The sequence below is a fragment of the Propithecus coquereli genome, unplaced genomic scaffold (assembly GCF_000956105.1).
Source record: "Propithecus coquereli isolate 6110/MARCELLA unplaced genomic scaffold, Pcoq_1.0 Scaffold12, whole genome shotgun sequence".
Classification (NCBI taxonomy): domain Eukaryota; kingdom Metazoa; phylum Chordata; class Mammalia; order Primates; family Indriidae; genus Propithecus; species Propithecus coquereli.
Window position 1 is genome coordinate 5,588,785 of NW_012136080.1, and position 21,724 is coordinate 5,610,508.

Below are 21,724 nucleotides of genomic sequence, written 5' to 3' on the forward strand. Positions count from 1 at the left end.
AAAAAAAAAAAAAAAAAAGAAGTCCCCAATATTCTGTGCAATGTAAACAGAATAAGACCTCAGATTTTTGTTCATTCAGAGGCTCTACAGCTCTACTGTCATTTTTGTTACACTGAGGCCTAATCCATCTTTACTATTTGATTCTAGAAATAGCTACTTTTCAATTGTTTCACTCAGTTTTAATATTGTGCATGTACTTACCTGATATTTTTCTCATTTATTTATGTGTCTGTGGTCTGTCTTGGTTACTGGTGTCTGCCCAACACAATAGACACTCACAAATAACTGTAGAACGGAAACTGCTCTTTGTACCTGGCCCCCTGAAGACTACCTCTTTCAAGGCAGCACAGTGTAATCCTGGAATCTGGCAAAGCTAAGTGCTAGAAGCAGAACTCATGACTTTGGCTTCATTTATTCCACGTCCCAATAAACTCAACCAATAGACTTTTCTAGAATAAGCATTTAAAGATAAAAATACACAAGCTAAAGATTTATATTTGTTTCTATATCAACAGACCTAGAAATTCTAGAAGACTAAACACTAATAGTTTGAATCTATCCAAATTCCAACAACTATTAGACTCTTGCCCTAAAAGAAAACATGGCAAGAAAGAGTATGTGATTACCCAATCACCCTTAGCTATCTACAGCAAGAATTATACTTTCAACATTTGCACAGCACGTATGGGCCTTAGTTGATTTTCGAGAAGACAAAACACACAACATGGACTTGCAGTATTCCTAGGAATGTCTATACTTAGAGACAAGGTCAGATGATTCGAGGAAACCATACAGCTAGCTCTGAAGTTTTTTAAATTGAATAAAAGTCAGAAACATAAATATCCTCCCTCAAACACTTGCATAAATTTTCCTCATATTTCTGAATTCTTTTGCTCTAATTTTTGGAGTTACAGTGTTAACTGTCTCTCTTTGTTTCGGGGACAAATATGGAAGCAGTAAATGGAATGGAAATCCTTGATTTAAAGAACTCATGCCTGAGCAGGGCACAAACAAAAGGAGAAAGAACATGGGAAGAAGAACCCCGAACACATCTTGTGTTCCAGGCATTTCCAGGGAAGCTTCCAGCTAGGACAGATCCTGGTGTCCATCCCATTACACTGCTTCCAAATGCTAACTTTGCACATATACAACAAAAAGTAGGTTACCATTTCCTAGTTTCATATAGAAATATATTCAAATAAGGGCCAATAGAAATCTTTCAGGAAGAAAAAACACTGTTAACACACACTCTTCCACAAGGGCATTCTCTTAGGCTGTGGCTTCCCCCTGGTACCATCTGGTCAACTCCTACTGCAGATCAAACGTAAGGCTGGACAAAAAGAGAACAAGGATGGCTGAGGCTTCTCGTATTTTCCAAATGCTTTCTTGTTTTCTATAATACCTCCTCTTCCCTCTTTTAGCAATGATCATTGACATGATCACTGAAAGTTGAATATAATTCTAAGTTCTAATTATTATTTTATGGTCCTTTAAAAATGCATTAAAGGGTATTTTATATAGTGCAGAAACAGTTCATCTTAATTTAATTATCCAAAAGCTTTATAAAATCACCAAAAATTTCTTTAAAAACAGATCCAAACATGATTAATCACTTGTCCAGTAAAAGCAAGGCAATGTTTTTGGCAAGAGATTTATAATTCACTCCAGTTCAGTATTCAGTAAAAATACATTTAACAATGATTTAACACAATTGTATTATATAGGCAGTTATGCTTGAAAGCAGTACTAAAACTTATGTAAGACAAGTACATTTTAATACGGAACATCAAATTACACATCAATTGCCACCTTTCAAACCAACTTTCATAATGTAATTTCTATGGTATTATTTAAAAATCCAATTTAAAACTGTAACCTGTTATCGAAAATTAATGCAAGTACAACATTCCCTACTAGAGACTGAGTCTGTGACATGTCCCTTTTGGTTTTTGTTTGATCTATACAGTCAGTGCTAATAAAAGGGAAGCATCTTTAAAAATCAGCAACAGTGACGGGGGGAGACTGAACCATATGTGAGGAAAACACACGCCACTAATTTCTAGTCAAGTGTATAACTTGTATTCATTAAAACACGTAATCAAGTAAGGGTTTTATTACAGGCATTGGCTGACTTTCCAGATTTTCCACAGCAGGTGGTTGTTTCATCTGAATAGGTCAACTGTCCACACAAGGCCACAGCAGCAAATCTTGCATGGCCAGTACAGCCTAGAAGTACAGGCAGATATTTTAGGAAGGAACCTTCCTGTTCTCTGGTTTATGCTATTAGCATAGCAAATACCTAAATTTAATGACCATAACTGATTCACCAGAGAAGAGCCATATGATTCCTGCCCTTTGCCTGGAATCAATTCAGATCAGTCTTTCTAGAAAAATAACCTTTCAGATTTTCAAACTGTTCTCAGGTCTCAATTCACTGATTTCATTTTCAATATAACAAATTTAGTTAGTCACTTAGTATGCTATGGAATATAACTGTATTTTCACTGAAGTTTAGGTAAAGGGTTCCTTCTAGCAGCCTCTTCCTCCCCTGAAGACAAGTGACTGGAAAATAGACCATATAAAAGTCAGATATAATCCCTGATTTGACTGATCTTATCTCCTCTGCATTGACTATAGCAGTGGTTCTTAGCCAGGGATTATTTGCTCCCTAGGGGACATGTGGCACTGTCTGGGGCATTTTTTATTGTTATGGTTTGGGGGGAGCAGTGTCACTAGCATCCAGTGGTTAGAGACCAGCTAGTGTGTAGAAACCAGGGATGTCACTAAACATCCCATAACACAAAGGACAGCCCCCCCACAACAATTATTCAGCCCAAAATGTCCATAGTGCTGAGTCTGAAAATTCCCAGACTATAAAGATAAGATTTAAGGATTAATACTTATACCTGGACAATATCAGAAAACCTGTATCATTATAAAAAAAAACAAAAAAGGATGGCTTCCAACACTCATTTTTTTCCTAATCTCTGACATGCCAAGTCAATTAGAGCCTTGCTTTTTGAAAAAATATGGCTTAGCCTGAAGAAAAAATATATATTTACAAAGTCATATATTCATTTTCATAGTTAATCTCCAAAGCCTTAAATAAAAGACCTATGCCTCCCAAAAACAGCTCCCCAAGGAAACAACTTTTTGTTCTTTCAGGAATTAAATTACACTTAGATTTTCTAAAAATTCATGTAAAAGATAAACACCTAACATATCATGCCTGCTTGATTGCTTATCTCCCTCTCTCTCTTTTTTTAAAAAGCTAGCAAAAACATAGAGAACAGAAAAACCACAGAGTTTATCAAACAGAATCACATGGCACTCTGGGTGGCCTGAAAGCCACCGAACCTCACCTCACTCTTGCAAACAGCATTTACTGGGAACCGAGGCATCAGTAAAGAGCCGATGGTACACGCTAATGTGGACAGCACAGGCCCTCTAGATCAAGCACATACACATAGTCCCACCACCAGACTCCATCTCTAAATTTCTTCTAAACAGGCAGAAAGGGGCAGTGCCTTCTCTCAGGAAAAACCAATCAAGCTCCAGAATTTGGAAAACAAACAAAAAGAACAACAACAAAAAAACAAACCAAAAAAACTTCCATTAGGCACCTAAATTATTTCTAAAAGTCTTAGGAAATGTTAATCTTGCTGCGCAAATTAAATGTCAGGGACTGTGGCATTTTATGGCATTTTATTTCCTAAGATTCCTTCAGTAGTACTGGAGGTCAAGCCTCCACAGTCCCTGGTCTTGTCTGACTGCCTCTACTACAGTCAGGAGAATAGGCTGTCTTTGGATGTTCTGCACAGAAAGGAGCCTATGAACATGCAAAAATTAGAGCCACCATCGACCTGAAAAGTCATTCTGACGTTAACTAATATTTCAAAGAAGAAGAATAACTTTGAGCTTTAAGTGAAATGCAAGTGACAATGACATAAACCACTGGCAATATTTTATTACCTGGACTTTCTCGTATATTCTGAATTTCAAACATTCTATTCTTTTGACCATATATACCAGCAAATGCCTCAGAAATTTCAATATTTTTACATCTATTCTCTGAGATTGCTTCTCTCACACAAAGTGCCTAAAAATTCTTTGTTAGACTAGGTTGTCCCGATTTTCGGTTCAGGAAAAGAAGTTTTACTATTTTTTTTAACTATTGGGAACTAAAAGAGGTAGTTCAAACAACACATCTTAAACTCAAAAAATCCTGATGAATTAAAGGTTTAAAGGTAGAAAATGAAAATAAATGTGAACATTTACATAAATCCCAACATTTATACAGCCTGCAGTTGAGGAAGGACTTTTTTGACACTGAACTAAAAGCAGAAAGCATGAGCAAAACATTTTATTACATTAAAAAAAAACAAAAACCTTACAGATCAACAAAAGCACAAATAAACTAGAGAAATACTGCAATAAATAGAAAAGACAAAGGGCTAAGCAACTAAATATGTATAGAGCCCTTAGAAATAAAAAAGACAAACAGCTCAGGAGAAAAATACATAAAAACTATCAATATGCAATTTGTAGAAATATAATCAGTCAATAAACATGAGAAAACTTCAACCTCACCAGTACTCACAGAAATGCAAATTAAAACAAGAAAAATATATGTATTTTCTGCCTATCAGATTGGTGTCAATTCATAGCCATAATATCCAGTGAGGCTGAAGCAAGCATCCTAATTGCTAGTGGACATGTATGTCAGTATGTTAGCCTTTCTGGAGGCAATTTGACTACATTATCAGAAGATTTCAAAATCTCTGTTTCCTTTGACTCAGCAATTCCACTTCCAAAAAAAATAATAAGGAAGGCTCATAAAGACACTTGGATAATAATCTTACCTGTATTGCATATAATTTTGTTAAAAGTGAACAACCAGAGAGCTGAGGGTCTCTGTCCCCACACCCCTACAATTGAATTGCTAACTCCTGTTGATTCCACTGTCTGAAGAGCTTTTTAATGTTTACTTCTTTCTATCTGCACTATACAGCCTGGGGTTGAGGAAGGACTTTTTTGACACTGAACTAAAGGCAGAAAGCATGAGCAAAACATTTTATTACATAAAAAAAAAAAATCTTACTGATCAACAAAAGCACACATAAACTAGAGAAATACTGCAATAAATAGAAAAGACAAAGGGCTAAGCAACTAAATATTTATAGAGCCCTTAGAAATAAAAAAAAAACAGCTCAGGAGAAAAATATAGAAGATTTCAAAATCTCTGTTTCCTTTGACTCAGCAATTCCACTTCCAAAAAAAATAATAAGTAAGGCTCATAAAGATGCATGGATAATAATCTTGGGTTCTTGGGTCCTTTGCTGGTTCTCCTTTACCCCTTATTAGATGTGACTTTTGGCTAGGCGCAGTGACTCACACCTGTAATCCTAGTGCTTTGGGAGGCCAAGGTGGGAGGATCACTTGAAGCCAGAAGTTTGAGACCAGACTGCATAACATAGCAAGACCCCCATGTCTGCAAAAAATAGAAAAAGTAAGCTGGGTGTGGTGGTGCACACCTGTGGTCCCAGCTACTTGGGAGGCTGAGGCAGGAGGATGGCTTGAGACCAGGAGTTCAAGGTTGCAGTGAGCTGTGACCGTGCTACTGCATTCCAGTCCAGGTGACAGAGTGAAACCTTGCATTAAAAACATGCCAAAAAAAAATAAAAAATAAAAATTATTTTTTAAAAAAGGAGATGTGATTTTTTGCTTGTTTTGGAAACAAGAAATCCTACATAATTCTCTTTATTCTTTTATCTAGGACAAACTATTAATCCTACCAACAAGCGCACTATAGAACAGCTTTCACAAACTAAGAAGAGAACTTTAACAATAGCTCCTTCATTCCAGCACCTTTGATAATAATCGAAGATGAAAAGCAACCTAAATATCCCTCAAGAGGAAACCTAGTTAAATAAATCATATGCCCATACAATGGAATACCACACTGCCATAAGGAAAGAATGAGAAACTCGTTCTTTCTAAATACTGTATTATAAATACTGACTTGGAAAACAATCAGGAAATCATGTAAGGTAAGAAAAGCAAAGTGCTGAACCATATTATAATATGCTTCTGTGTCTATAAAAGAAGCAGGTACATGCATATGCATGCTGGTTTACACATCAAATATCTCTGGAAGGACACACTTGTGGAAAAGGAAACCAGGTGCGTAGGGCCGGGATGGGGAGAAAGAATTTTCTCTGTATAATCTCTTACTGCTCACCCTCATTAGTATACTACTTATTTCAATGATAGCTTACTTTGGATTTTTATTTAATTAAGTAAATAAATGTTTGACAAAACCCTTTAGATGAGAATCCCAAAGGCTAATCTTCCCCAAATCCCCAAAACAAAACAAAACAAAACCCTTACAATTTCCAGTGCTCCTGAGCATGGCTGCAGGAGGCAGGAGCAGCGCCATCCTCCCTGCCAGGTGAGTTAGAGTGTGTCGCAGCAGAGGGGTGCTGCCTTCTCTCCTGGGTCTGCTTTGCTCCTATGTCTCAGTCTTTCACTGAAATTTCCTGGGCAGCAGCCACTGTAAAACACTCCTGCTCTCTAACAATGCTTAGGTACGTTCCATTTTCTTAGAGGCAATGTGAAACTATGACAGTTTCTTCTCAAAAAGTGGTGCTGGAATCACCATTAAAAGAAAAGCAAAACTAGGAATTTGTACAGCCACACAGTACCACCTAAAAATTCTGCTTTTGTGGCTCATATTGTTAGAAAAAAAATTAACGAATGAACTAAAGAAAACAAAAAGGAGGGGCGGGGAGAGAAAACTGCTTCACTCCAAGGGACTTCTCCTTTTCCTTTGAGGCTCAGCCATCACAGCAGGACAAACAGGGTGGGGCTGTTTTTCTCCCAATGAATGTGGGTTACAGACCCCATCTACAACTAGCAAGTGTAATTCATGCCTTAGATTTGTTTTTTCTACATCTTAAAGATACATACAAGCAAGTAATATGCTGTGGATCTCCTATATTTCCTGGTGCCGAGCGGGTCTGATGCATCCATCCTCTCACTATATAAACCAGCATACGGCTGTGGAAAGAAGGCTCTCTCCCAAAGGAGAATTGCAATGGAAAAAGAGAAAACTCAGCAGAAATTCCAAACAAAATAATGATAATTACAAAATATCTTACTTCTTATATTAAAGATAAAAATATCTCCAAAACAAATCAGCTAAATTTAAGCAAATTTTTATAAAGGACATCCTTAATTCAATATTATCCAAGACATAAGAAATAACAGTACTCCAAAAATTTTTTAATGAGAAGAAAAAATTCAGTTTAGTTGTCTTATGAAACTATCGGTTAAAATAATATTCATGTTATTGCCAAAAAAGTGGATGTTAGTAACTTGAAATAAAGATAGATATTGAAAATTTAGTCCTTGAGACATCACATAAGCTTACAGCTGACATGACATAAACCATGTAGCAGACTCCAGGCCCAAAAAATACATACAAATTCAGATTCAACTAAAATTAATTAAAAGCTATCTTAGTTCTTCTGGTGATAACAAATTACCACTGACTGGGTGGCTGAAGCAACAGATATTTATTTCTCACAATTCTGGAAGCTGGAAGTCCGAGATCAGGGTGCCAGCATGGTTGGGTTCTGGCGAGGGCCCTCTTCCAGGTCGCAGATGGCCACCTTCTTCTCCTGGTGTCCTCACGTGGTGGAAAGAAGCTCTCTGATCTGACCTCTCCTTATAAGGGCACTGATCCCATTCATGAAGGCTCCACTCCCAAGACCTAATTATCTCAAATCATCACACTGGGGATTGGATTTCGACATATGAATGTGGGGGGAACACAAACGTTCAATCTATAACATGAGCTTATTCTATGTCAGAACTTACTCTCTGTATCTCACACTATTCAAGACGCTTTCATAACCAACACATCATAAAATCCTTAAAATAACCTTGTCAGGTAGGTATTATTCTCATTTGCAAGGGAGAAAACTGAACCTAATACAGAGGGGATAACTTGCCCGGGGTCACTCAGTTTATAAGTGGCAGCAACAAACTGGCACCTGGACCCTGAGGCTCCAAGACCAATGCCTTTTCTCTATGAACAGTATTTGTGAGGTTTTCTGCTCCTTAAGAGTAACAGATATTAATTAAACTGCACTTAGACAGAACACTGACAATGCAACCAGGTTATTCTATCTGCTGATACAGAGAGTTTGTATTCAGATTATTTTTATAGGAACAGACATTTATGTGCTTTTTTCCTAAAAGAAAGAAGCAAATAGAGAGAGGACCAAAAAAAGACTAAAAGGGATCAAACAAAAAATAATAATCATTTAATGGTGTTTTTGTTTATATATGTGCCAGACACGATGGCTTTAAGTACAAACTGGGTTCCTACTCACAACGTTTTCCTCATCTAGCAGAAGAGCCAGATCTGCAAATAAAAAATTACCACAAAATGTCAAGAGTATTAGAGTAAAAAAAATAAATGGCAATCCAAAGGAAGAAGTGAACACATCTTCCTGAGAAAGGGAGGAGTGCCTCTGCTGAGCATTTGATATTTGGGAGGAAGAATGGGGCCTGGCCAGCAGGAAGAGAATTTCGAGTAAAAGGCACCAGAGGTATGAGGCCTGCCCTACCATCTGTGTTTATAGAGCAAACAATAAAGACTGACTTGCCTGGCATCTTGGAAAATGGAGTAATCAAATGTACACCAGAAGTAAGGAAAAAAGGAGATAAAGATGGCTCCAAGGTTGCTTGGTTGGGTCATAAAGAATGCCATTAACTGTTATAGGAAGGAGAAAATCACGAATAACACATGGGACATGCTGGAGTTCGGGTGCCTAGAGTAGAGCTTCACAAGGCAAAAGAAAACAACTGACTTGAGGTTCACAGATCTGAGAAGCAGACCCTTACGGAGCTTATAGAAGTATCACTTGTTTACTACTCTAGGTTCAATTTCTTAGAAATGAACAGAAGCTGAAGAAGACTGTATCTAAAGAGAAAACAGTGAATTGCAGTAAAAAGCCCTAGGAGTTTAAGAAAACAGTACACTACAGCTCTTTTATTTATAGCAGTTCTGATCAAAACAAAGAGATATGATCAGCAAAGGCCCTGTTCATACATTTGTTGGACTATAGATCTACAGATAGAATAAATAACAATTAGGAGACTTTCAAACACAGCTGTTCCCAATATTGGCTCTTCCCTGCAGTAGTCAAGGGAGGGCCATTGTTTTCTCTCAGCCACAAGTATTTATGCACTTGGAGCACTCCCTCAAATTTGGGTGTTCTTTCATCTACTCGTGAAATCTTGCCTGTCTTCAGAATGAGGGAAATAAAAATAGGAACCCATGAGGTTACTTCCTCAAGTTAAATGCAGAAATAATCAAAAGCATACTCTAATCCACATTAAATGTTTTTTGGACTAAAAGAAAAGAGAATAAACTAGAAACATTTACTGCAAAAGAGCACTATTCTAGGTTCTGAGAGAGAAGACACACCAGGCAACAAACTCTGGCTGGACAAATACCACTCTAAATTAAGAGTCACATGACTCTTCTGTGTCCTTTGGCAAGTCACCTCCCAAGATATTTCTCCATCTGTAAGGACAGGCCTCTATCTTCCTGAAAGTCCCTGGGAGTCTATGAGAGGTAACATTCAGGCCTTGCTTGGAGAGTCTGCAAGCAGAGACCAAGGGCCTCAGGGTTACTCGTTAGGCTCCACGCAGTACCAAAATACACATCAGCTGTCCCCTAGCTTCTTTGGATTCACACATGGAGTACCCTCCTTACACTCAAATAGTTCCTGTGTCAGGAAGTAGCCAGCATTCTCTTTTCTCCAAGTTTCAGAAAGAACTCAGCTTCTCCAGCCTTTCAAGATTTGGGGATGGTAAGAATTCCTCCTGCCCAGTACAGAAGACTGGGAAGTAGGAACGGTTTGTTATCCTTGGTCAGAAAAAGAACATATTGATGGCCAACAGAGAAGGAGGAAATGTTGGCAGATGTATCCATGCACAGAGAAGTCAGGAGGACAAGAGCCAGTGGCTGCAATTCAATACACTTAGATCCGGGAGGCTTTTATTTAACAGTTAAAAATGATTGCAAAGTGAGTATGCATTCCAAGGTGACTCCCAGGGAGTCTGACTTTACCAACAGGCTCTGATTCTTGCCTGTCTTCTCAGGAGCCTTTTCAGGAGACTCCTTTCAAGATTTGAAAATATGTTATCTTTATGGAAAGAATGCCAAAAAGGCCTGCTAAACTCTGCTTCTCGGGAACCTACAAATCTCAATTCCAGCAGTCTCTGCCTACTCTGAGGCAAGTCCTAGTGCAGGGCAGTTTCTTTCCTGGTCTCTGTCCCCATGCCCTCCTGCCTGCCTTCCCACGTGCCTTGCTTTATCCCTCACCCCTTGCTTAGCTTCACCACTTCCATCTCTCCTGGCCTCTTAACCTCAGCAGTTAAGTGTGCTCAAGCCATGTGACAGCCTTTTTCTGTTAAACCAGCCACAAATTCCAACTCTCTCCAGCAATAATCGTCCCCATTCCATTCACAACGAACCTTGAGAACATTTCTAAACTCACAGCCTCTACTGTTTCACCTCCTACTCACTCTCAAACCATGTGTCCCTCCACTGAAATGGATGTTTGCCAAGGTCACCCACAACCTCCATGATAATAAATGCAAAGAGTGTTTCTCAGTCCTCATCTTTTTTGATAATAATAATATCACCCAGTATTTGCCGAGCACTCCTTATATGCCAAGCATGGTACATCATACTTTGGGCTTCACGAGCAGATGAAATAGGTTTTACAATTGTACCCCTTTTATGAATTGAGACTTTGAGAAATAAGGTAACATGTCCCTAATGTCACACAACCTGTGAGAGGGGCAGTTAGGTTTCAAACACAAGCTCAGCTCCAGAGCCCAAGTCCTCAGCCACTGCAGCGGCTCCTTCCTCTGTGCAGCGTCAGCCTGCACACCCTTCACCTGGGTCTGTGCTTTCTCTCACCTCCTTCGTGGTCTCCATTTGAGGCTGCTCTTCCTTGGTGCACCCTTAAACATCGATGTCCCCGATGCTCCATCCTTGGCTCCTCATCCCTGAGGATGCTCTCATACAGTCCCTGTCCTCAGTTATTGCACACAGGGATGCAAAATCAGCCTCTCCAGCCAGTCTACCAACTGGTCTTTCCAACTAGTCTACTGTCACCTCCACAGATGCCTCAGCTTCAACATGTTCAACATGGATTCAGCTCCTCTACCTAATTCGAGTTAAGTGCTCTTCCTAGGTGCTCTCTCAGCATCCTGTAGGGCCTCCTTCCTAGCACTAACCACACTATGTTGTGGTTACTGGGTCTTTGTCTGCCTATCCTGTTGTATTGCCTTTGTCTCTCCGGTGCCTAACACAGGAGCTAGCATGCAGTACGTGCTCACTCAGCAATTATGAAATTAAGTCATACAGATGACATAACCATCCTAGACCTCAGTTTCCTGACCTGGAAAATGAAAGACTTGGAGCAGGACAATGGAAATGTGTTCCATCCCGCAAGCTGCCCTTTGAAAAAGGGTCTGCAGTCGACTCAGTTAAGACATAGTGCCTGTTTTCCTCTTGGCAATTCACATTAGATATCACATTAAAAGCTCTGACAGTCCTTTGTTGTTGTTTAAGTGAGGGTTTCTCAAACTTACTTGACCACAGAATCTTCTTTTCCTGGAGTACCTCAGCCCCTCCAGCATGAGTGGTGCTCCATGGGGTATACACTTTGGCAAACATTAGACCAGTGGTCATCATTGTGCGGGGGTGGGGACTGTGCTGCTGACATCTAGTGGGTAGAAGTCAGGGAAGCTGCTGAACATTCTACAATGTACAGAACAACCCCCACAACAAAGGATTATCAACCCAAAATGTTAACTGCACCCAGGTTGAGAAACTCTGCACCAGACCAATTTTTATTATCAAAGCCCCTTCCAGCTCTAAAACTTCCGATGCCTACAAGTCATAAAAACTTACCAAGATGCTTCAAATAAAGGGAATGAGACATCCCATTTAGAACAAAAACTAAACAAAGATTCATTCCTTTTAAGCTAACAAAAAGGGTTTGCTCAGAATGTTAACTAGCCATTATTGGCTATTCTCATATTTGTCTTCAATTGTTTATTTCATATGTTTATTCTGATTTTTGTATTTTGTTATCAATCTTTTATTTGCAATATATTTGTAGCATTATATTATGGAACAATCACTGGAAAAAATTCACTTTATTTGGTCACTAATTATAAAAAATTAAGCAAAATTAAAGGGAAATGTGACAGTATCACATTGTGCAAAACGTAGTGCTGAAAGGGATGATGATTTTTTTTAACATTTCATTTTAGTTAAAAAAAAAAATTGGTCTGTGTCCAAATTACATTTGCTTCAGGGAAGAAAGAAAAGAAAAATAAATTGCTTTAAGTTTAATACACATCAAGGATAAAATAAATAACTACCAAAGAGCTACTTCAAATTGATTTTTATCGGCTGCCTCCCCATTCTTCATCTTAAAAAAAAGTTTTTGATTATCAATGATTTTGTTTGTTAGAGTAAAAATCTGATCACTATATTACAACAGGTTTTGTCTCTAAGCAGTTTCAGAAAGTAATTTTAAAACATTATTTATCTTTCCCAAAAATACCACTGCATTTAAATAATGACACAGTAATAATGATAACAACAGTTAACATTTATTGAGCACTTAAGAAATGCCAGGCAAGTGCTTTGCATAGATGAGCTCATTCTAAAACGGGAACACCTAAAGGTAGTTACTATTAATCCCATTTTACAGAGGAGGAAATAAGAGGGTTTTTTTCAAGAAAGGGAGTTATTCCCCAAAGTGATACTGCTAAGAAGTAGCAAAGACAGCCTTTGCATCTGTCTGATTCTGGAGTATTTGATTATGCATACTGGGCTCTTTTTGTTTGTTTGAGAGTAACTTAAAGCTGATTAAACAAAAATGCCAACTATCATGAAGAATCGGCAAAAGACTTAATTTTAATGAGCATGGAAGTAACACTTAGAAGCCCTAGGGAGGATAATCAAAAAAAAAAAAAAAAAAACTTTTAACTGTTTTCACGCAGATATTCTCCCTGCAAAGCGTCAGCATTTGAAACATTTCATTTGTGTAAGTGTGAGCCAATATGGTCCACTCCTTTGCTTTGTAAACTTGAAATAGTCACCTCAAAAGCAGATTAGGCTGCTTTGAAAAACAATCTGGCAGTTTTTCAAAAAATTAAATATACAGAATATAGAGTTACCATATTATCTATCAATTCCACTTCTAGATATATACCCAAAGAGAAATTAAAACATACACCCACATGAAAACTTGTACACAAATGTTCATAGCAGCATTGTTTTTAACAGCCAAAAGGTAGAAATAACCTGCATGTCCATTAACTGATGAATGGATAAACTGGGGTACACCCATACAAGGAAATATTATTCAGCCATAAAAAGGAACAAAGTACTACAACATAAATAAACCTTTAAAATATTATGCTAAGTGAAAAAAGCTAGTTAGAAAAGGTCATATATGATTGCATTTATAAGAAATGTTCAAAATAGGCAAATTCAGAGAGACATAAAGTGAATTAGTGGTTGCCAGGGACTCAAGTGATTGCTAATAGGCAAGAAGGTGTTTCTTTTAGGGGGAGATGAAAATGTTCTGGAATCAGATAGTGGTAATGGCTGCACAACTATAGCTATAATAAAAACCAGTGAACTGTACGTTTTAAGAGTAAATTTTATGGTATGTGAATTACATCTCAAAAAAGACAAAAAAATCACATTAGATTACCTGCAAAAAAGAAATAATAAAGCTCATGTTTATAACTTGAATTGGCTAAGATAAATATATGTGTCAACAGGACTTTGGGATTTTAAGTGGATAGGCTGGTTAATCATACTGATTTACATCATTTTACATTAAAAAAAAAACCCAAGAACCTATACTCTGTAGATTTAAATTCCATATACATGAAGTTATGCTGAATAAAAACTGAAACTCTGACCTAGAGGAATATCCTAATACCTAGTAAAAATCTTTGCTTCAGGTATACGTATCATGGTTATTCCCAATCACTGACTTACACTGAACAATGCTGGTAAACCACCCTCCACCCTGCTACAGGAAACAGGGCAACAACCCTTACACAGTGAAAGGGGAAATCTACCAACCTCCATTTTCTGTGCCAATACCCCTTAATTGGCACCAACAGAGGTAGTCTGTAGGTTATGGAAAAGGGTAACATGCTAGGGCTGAGTGCATGCTAAGGAAAGAGCTCAGATAGCCCTACCCTCTCATCTCTGGCTGACCTTCAGGCTCTGTAAAAACAGGAAATGAAGGCTAAAGAAGAGTTTTAGCCTTCATTTAAACTGCCTGGTTGGACATTAAAACACAGAGTCCAACTGCAAAGACAAGGAGTTGTTCATGGTTTTTTTGTCCCAGGTGTTTAAGGAAATTTCTGTCAATCAGTGGCTGAACGCTAAGCCAATGGAACAGAGACTTCAATGGCCATATATGACAAAGAACACAGACTTTATAAAATTAGTACAGAAAAGTCACTAAACATATAAAAGGCAACAACTACAATAAATAGCAAGAAACCCTGGGGAGTGAGGAGAATCTGATTTCCAGAATTGCCACATTATAATATTAAAAATGTCCAGTTTTCAACAAAAAATTACTTGCATGCAAAGAAATACGAAAATATGGCCCATACACAGGAAAAAAGGCAACTAATAAAAATGCCTAAGGAAGGCCACACACTGGACTTACTAAATAGAGGCTATGAATCAACTATTTTCAATATGCTCAAAGAGCTAAAGGGAACCATGTACAAAGAACTAAAGGAAATCATAAGAATGTCTCACCAAATAGGGACTATCAACAAATAGATAAAATGATTTTTTTTAAATGAGCCAAATAGAAATTCTGGAGTTGAGAAATACAATGATTTAAATGAAAATTTCACTAGAATTTTCTCTCAATAGCAGCAAGAATCAGCAAATTTGGAGATAAATCAATTGACATTACACAATCCGAGGAGCAGAAAGAAAAAGGAATGAAGAAGAGTGAACAGTCTACGAGACCTGTGACTGACTCCGTCGATCATACCAATACATGTATAATCGAGTTCTATAATGAGAGCAGAGAGAGAAAGGAGAAGAATATTTGAAGAAATAATGGCTGAAAACTCCCTAAGTTTGATGGCAAACAAGAAATAATGTTTAATTAAGGGCAATACTAACAGAAGTGGTTATGTGAGCACATAAAGGGCAAGTGAACCAAGCCCCATGCCGCTGGGTGTTTCAGACACAAGAAAAGTGAGAGTCTAATAGAATAGAATTCCTTGTAAATAAACGTGCATTGAGAAGTGAGTGCTGTGGTGAGTTTAACAGCACTAAATGCTACAGACCCTCAAGATGATAAGAAGAAATGGCAGACAGGCCTCCGTCTGTGCAACCCTGGCCACTCTCACTGGCCTTGAGGCTTCTGTTCTCTTGCTCTCCTGCTCCTTTTGCAGCTGTGTGCTGCTACCTCCCTGGCCTTCCCCACTCCTCACTGCTGGATCACCTTATGTGACACCGGTCCTCCTACCAACCAGTTGCCTGCCCCCCCCAATCTGGAATCACCAGGATGGTGAGCAGCAGCTGTTATGGACTGAGGTCTGCCTTATCTCTCCAGTAGGAGACAAAGGGCTGAGGAAACTACCCTACATGTTGCCAAGAGTCTGTTCCACCCTGACTGATCCAAGAGTCAAACACAAACCACATTTTAATCACTGGTTGGTGGTCAGGGGGTGGGAGGAGGTGAGTGTATGTTCACACAAAACAGTTTATTATACTTAGTGATCTTTTAAATTCATTCTTACAAAGAAGTTGCTACATTTTAAATATTAATATTTATTTTAGAAGGGTTATTGTTTATTACAATGGGCCCTTTTTCACATTTACAGTAAATAGCAATAGAGAAATCAGGGTTCAATATGCAAAATTTTGCCTCCAGAAGTTTTTTGTTTGTACAAAGTATTAATGGATTCCTTGATGAAGGGCAGGTGAGGGAGCAGTTGCCTTTTATTAAATCCTGTACTTTGATTACCTCCTTTTGAGGTAGCATATTTAGTTGTCTCTAAAAGATTATTTTTACTTAAAATATAATATTTTTATTTTAATTTTTGTGGGCTAGGAAAGGATTCTGTGTCCATTCACAGATAGAATGTCTCATTTGCCAATTGCAAATTATGATATTTGATATGATATTGACAGACATATACCTATAGGATGCACTCAATAGCACCTCATACAATCATTTCTAAGTCCTCTGTTAAACATATTAGAATATAGGGAGACATATTTTCCCAAGTTGGCCTCCTCCATAACTATATATTTAGTGGAATTATGAGATCTTAGGAATGATTCCTTTTGACAAGGGAAGTAATCTTTCCTAAGAATTAAGAAACACAATGAGTTATCAAAGAAAGTTTCAACCAGTTAAAAAAGAATAAATAGATTTCAAATCTTTAAAGTTACCATTTTTAGACCTTTATAAAATTCTAGAATCGCTTTAAAACTTTGGGGGAGGGTTATATGCTTAAAATAGGTTTGGACTTAGCATTTCTATTACAATTTCTAAATCACAGTGCTGAATTCTGAATACTAAAATTCTTCCTGAATAAGTTTTAACATAACAAAAACTGAAGAGCCAGATTCTAGCAGTAAAGAGTCTGCTTTATAGGAATTAATTTTTAAAGTTCATAACTATTAAAAAGCATAAATTTCCCTCCTACCTTGACATAAATTAAAAATAGCTTTTGTTGTATCACATTCTTTTTAAATAGTTGCATGCAACTTTTTCCTCTCTCCTTTTTTTTTGTTCTGCTAAAAATATGTATAACTCAACCAACCTACTAAAATCAAAGCATCTTCAACTTTCTTCTTCCCACAGTTTCAAACAGTTTGTTGGACAAGATTCTGGCACATAGGTATCTTAATATTTCCTGTGTCTTTACTTAGAGAATAGTTCTATTTGGACCCTTCATAATAAAATTCTTTCTGATGACTGCCTGATTAATAGAAAGTGGGCAGTCATAAAGATCATGCCAAAATGATTTACATCTGTCTTAAGAAAAAAATTTTGCACTTGTACGTGAGAATACTGATATTCTGGGAATTTAGAACCTTGTTCTCTCAAAATCTGCCATACTTGATTTCACATTTTTCTAAGACACAGGCGGCAGTGCATCTCCTGTTTTTCTCATCCACATCCTGATCCAGCCTTTGAAAAACACTGAAAGCCTGGTGAAATAAGATCCCCTCTTAGGGAAATCCGGATGCCATTTTCCTCAAAAGATTATTCTCAATTCTTGTGTTCAACGATCTTACCCTTTACTAGATATTCTATCAGCTTGCCAAGTAGGGGCGTAAGATTCACCAATGCACAGTTCTCACAGTGTCTGGAGCAATTAAGCAAGTCACATTTCTAATGTATCAGTCCCCTAATCCATTGGTCACTATATTTAAAGTTTTTAATATGATGAAGACAGATTATTAACTTAAAACAATCTACTTGGCAGTATTTATTTTAAAGGACTCTCTTCAAAGGCAATTTTATTCTGGAATAATCCATTTTAAAAGATATGACTAAAATAACTGACTCACATCTCTCTCTACCTAGCACGTAGCAAGTATTTGTTGCTATACACACAGACTTAATGAAGCAGAGGTCCTTGTCCCCTGACCTTGGAAATACTTACCATATGAGCCAGGTCCATAAATAAAATATGAATTGTTTAAAGATGTCTTTAAGTCAAAATATTAAGCATCTTTTTTTAAAAAATGACTTTGATCTATTCTGTTCATCTGGATAAAATTCCTAATTCAAACTTTAATTGAAGTAAAATATAATTTTAATGTCAGTTACCATAACAAACTTCTTTCAAAGGACAAAGATAATGGAAAGCTATAAATGTGGGATTACCAAAACACATTTGTAGATTATGATTTGGTGCTAAGAAGTTAATTTTCAAAATGTTTTATTGTATTCTCATTTAGTAGTGCTTGTAATACACTGATTATCAATATAGTAAACTATTTAGTCATACTATTCAAAGAACTGGGTAGCCTCCAGTTAAATAAGAAGTAAATCTACATTAAAAATGAATGAAAACACCATGCAAGCATTTTCCCTCCTGCATTCTCTGAGCATGCCTCCACACAGGCTGGCCCTCTCCACCCTCATCAGTAGCCAAGCCAGCATGCAACAGCCACTTACAGGGCTCAAAGTGCCTGCTCGCCTGTTCTCTTGCTCTCTCTCTCTCTCTAATTTACTTGGCTACTTTTTAATTTTTGGTTGACCTTTCCAGTTTTTCATATTCTTAATAAATAGAAATTATTATATAATCATAATAAACAATAAAATTACTTAGATTTATGGGGAATACCCCTAAGAGTTAATACAATGCTAATAACGCCTTATTATATCATCTATAAAGAAAACATAAAAGATTAACATTATATTAATATCTAACAAATGCAATTTTAAAAAGTTAAATGATATTCTAAATTCACTCAATCAATAAGTATCCTCACTTGCCTTCTAGACCATAGGCCTTTCCAGAATCTGGAGTCCATGATCAAGTGACCCAAGTACCTGCTGTCCCATTCACAAGCTACCACGTGGAATATTTTTTACAGATAATAAAGTAATTAAACCACAAACAGCACCAAGAGCAAAACATTATGGACAAATGATTTCAATTTGCTTAAAAACACACAGGGTATCTACCTTACTGATTTTCACCCTCAGAGGTAGTGAAGGGAAAAAAAAATTAGGATTGACAAGAGTATATTCTGGTGATTAGGTTTTAGACAGATGCTATATGTGTGGTGCATATATGAGCATTTGTTTATAATTTGCCTGAATAAATTTTCAATTGCTTTGCTAATTCTGATCCCACAGCTTCCAGAAAATATCATTTTTGAAGTCCATATTCACAGAATCTTTGCAATGAGGATTCCTAGAAAAAAACACTTATTCAGGTGCTGCTACCTAAGTCGACTCTTCCTCACTCTGAGGGAAGCACTTCTAGGAAAACAGGTGCCCCCTCTACCAGACTCAAAAAAAGGTCAGTCATAAAAAGTGTATGTTTTCTGTAAGCCAACTACACGGGCTACAGAATTAATACTAAGTATTAAAGAGTGAAGAATACAATTTTAGCAAGAAGAATAAACCCAAAGAAAGAAAAAGGAAAGAGATAATAGGGATAAAGGAAACAATAAAGATAAAACCAGAAATTAATAAAACAGAAAAGGGATACAATAGAGCAATACTTGAAAAAGATCAAAAAGCCACAAGTTGATCCTTTAAAAAGATTATGAAACTGATAAATCTCTGGCATAACTGATAGAGAAAAAAGAACAAATAAACAATACTAGCGATGAAAAGAGGACCATAACTATATATGCAGTGGATTATAAAAAGGCAAGAGAATATGAAGAACATTATGCCAATAAATTTGAAAACACAGACAAAATGGACAAATGCCTAGAATCTTATAACTGAACAGTAAAAAAAAAAAAAAATGTAGTACCTAGACTTCAAACTAGCTAATAGTATACAAAGGCACTGTTAAACTCAGGAAAACAAAACAAATCTCAGAACCTCAATTGCACTATTTCCTATTATTATTTAGTAATTTAAATGTTGGCTCCAAATGAGCAAAGTCAGTTTTTTGGTTCAAATGAACAAAACTAAAAATTTTAACTAAAATATTTCATATCTAAGTATTATGGTTTATAAATGCTCTAAACTTAAGAATGATGTCCACATCTTTTTAAATTTAATTAATCCAGAGTTTTCCTAAAGTATTTCTGTTTAACTTTTGGGATTAGTGAATACAGATTATATGTGCTGTCAAGTGTAAAGTGATTAGGATTTATTAACTTTCTGAAACTTAACTGAATGATCTTTGTACTCCCATATTTAATATTAACTTTGACTGCCTTATTACAATGCTATCTATGTAAGTGCGAAGAGCAACAAAGTCAAAGAATTACATAGCTAGAAGAGATTTCCACCCCTTTCTTTACAGACAAGGAAACTGAGACCCAGGGAGGGGGAGTAACTTGCCCAGGTTGTTACAGAGGCATACTCACAGAAAGTTACGATAATCCTGTACCTGGTGGAACACAATTTTGTCCCATTACCTTTACTATTAAGGTAATACAAAGCTATTACTCAAACCCTAACATGCATCTCTCTATGACATACTATTTAGAGTCAGCACAGCCATTAACATTAAGGAGACTTTTCATACATTATATAAAGAGACCATTTTCCTATTTAGTTCCCAAATTTACCTATTCTTTGAAATTAACTGCATTTTCATATATAGAAAGAGATCTACCATAAAGAGGAGAAAAGGAGGAAATTATTTTATCACTGAGACTCAAAATTGAATTTTGTGAGTTATAAAGTCTTCTCTGTCATAAATGTACAATTTTTCAATAACAAGCTACTTAAAAGATAAGATTTTCATATAAAACACAAAAAATATCCATTGTTTTAACATTTTTCTCTTTTCATCTTCCTGGTTTAAATGAGTTGCTGACTGTAAAGTTCATGGTGATAATTTGCTCTTCCTTATACTAACCTAGCATGATCTTATAGTTTTATTTTAGTTTCTCAGATTCAGTGTATGAACCAAAACTGTGTTGAACAGTTCTCCTTTGATTCATGCAGTTATACAAAAGTTGTATGTCAGATAGCAACACATACAGGTAAAAAGGGAAATATTCAGGCACTCATCCAAATTTTTTCTACATAATACTAAATTTTCAAATAATGTTACATTTGAATGATTCACCTAATAGAAATTTGGCATTATAGAATCATCACATCAAGATGACTACAGTTTGCCTGTTGCATAAGTTTCCAAGATGATCACCATAATGTCCCCCATTCCACATGATCTTCTTCTATGTGAACCTGCCTCCCTCCCATCAAGAAGTGGGGGTCTCATTCCCCTCTCTCACTCAATCAGGGCTGGTCTGTGATTCATTTGTAACTGAAAGAATGCAGTGGACGCAGTGGAAGTGACCAGTGTGACTTCTAAGGCTAGGTCAGAAGAGGCCATGCAGCTTCCACCTGGTTCTCTTGGGAGGCTTACACTGGGGGGTGTTCAGCTACCTGAGACTGTCAAGTAGAGAGGCCAGACATAGATACTCTGGTTGACAGTCTCAGCTGAGCTCAACCTTCCCATTATCCCTGCAAACATGCCCAACATGTGAGTGAGGAAGCCACCTTGAAAGCAGACCCTCCAGCCTCAGCCCTGTTCATCTGAATCACCCCAGCCATTCAAGTCTTCCCAGTTGAGGCCTCAGACAGCCGGGAGTTGAGACAAGCTGTCTCTGATGTGACCTGTCCAAACTGCCAACCCACAGAATCCACAGAATCCAGAAGGCTAAAAAGATCCTTCAGACCTGAAGAAGGAAGATCACTCCATTGGTGCACAGAGGATGTATGTCCTTAGCAAAATGGAACCGTGTCCCATGCACATCCGGATTGTGAAGGACAGAAAGGGGCTAAGTACCAGGAAAAGGCTGGGCCGGGGAAGGAAGCGCCTTTTATAGCATAGCTATCTCATTCTCCAGCTACTGCCAGGCAACCTACTAAGGAAACTATGAGTCTCCAAG

At 37.2% G+C, this 21,724-nt stretch overlaps 1 protein-coding gene across 2 annotated transcripts in view; it reads right to left on the reverse strand.

The window, feature by feature from the left end:
• PLCL2 (phospholipase C-like 2) overlaps nucleotides 1-21,724 on the reverse strand; it is a 189,056-nt gene that overhangs the window by 137,024 nt on the left and 30,308 nt on the right. The window contains exon 1 of one of the 2 annotated variants that reach the window (XM_012663630.1): nucleotides 6,391-6,594. The exons of the other annotated variant lie outside the window; for it this stretch is intronic. The gene's annotated coding sequence lies outside the window, so the exon portion shown is untranslated. Of the gene's footprint in view, nucleotides 1-6,390; nucleotides 6,595-21,724 lie in introns of those variants that run through there. 2 annotated transcript variants of the gene reach the window in all.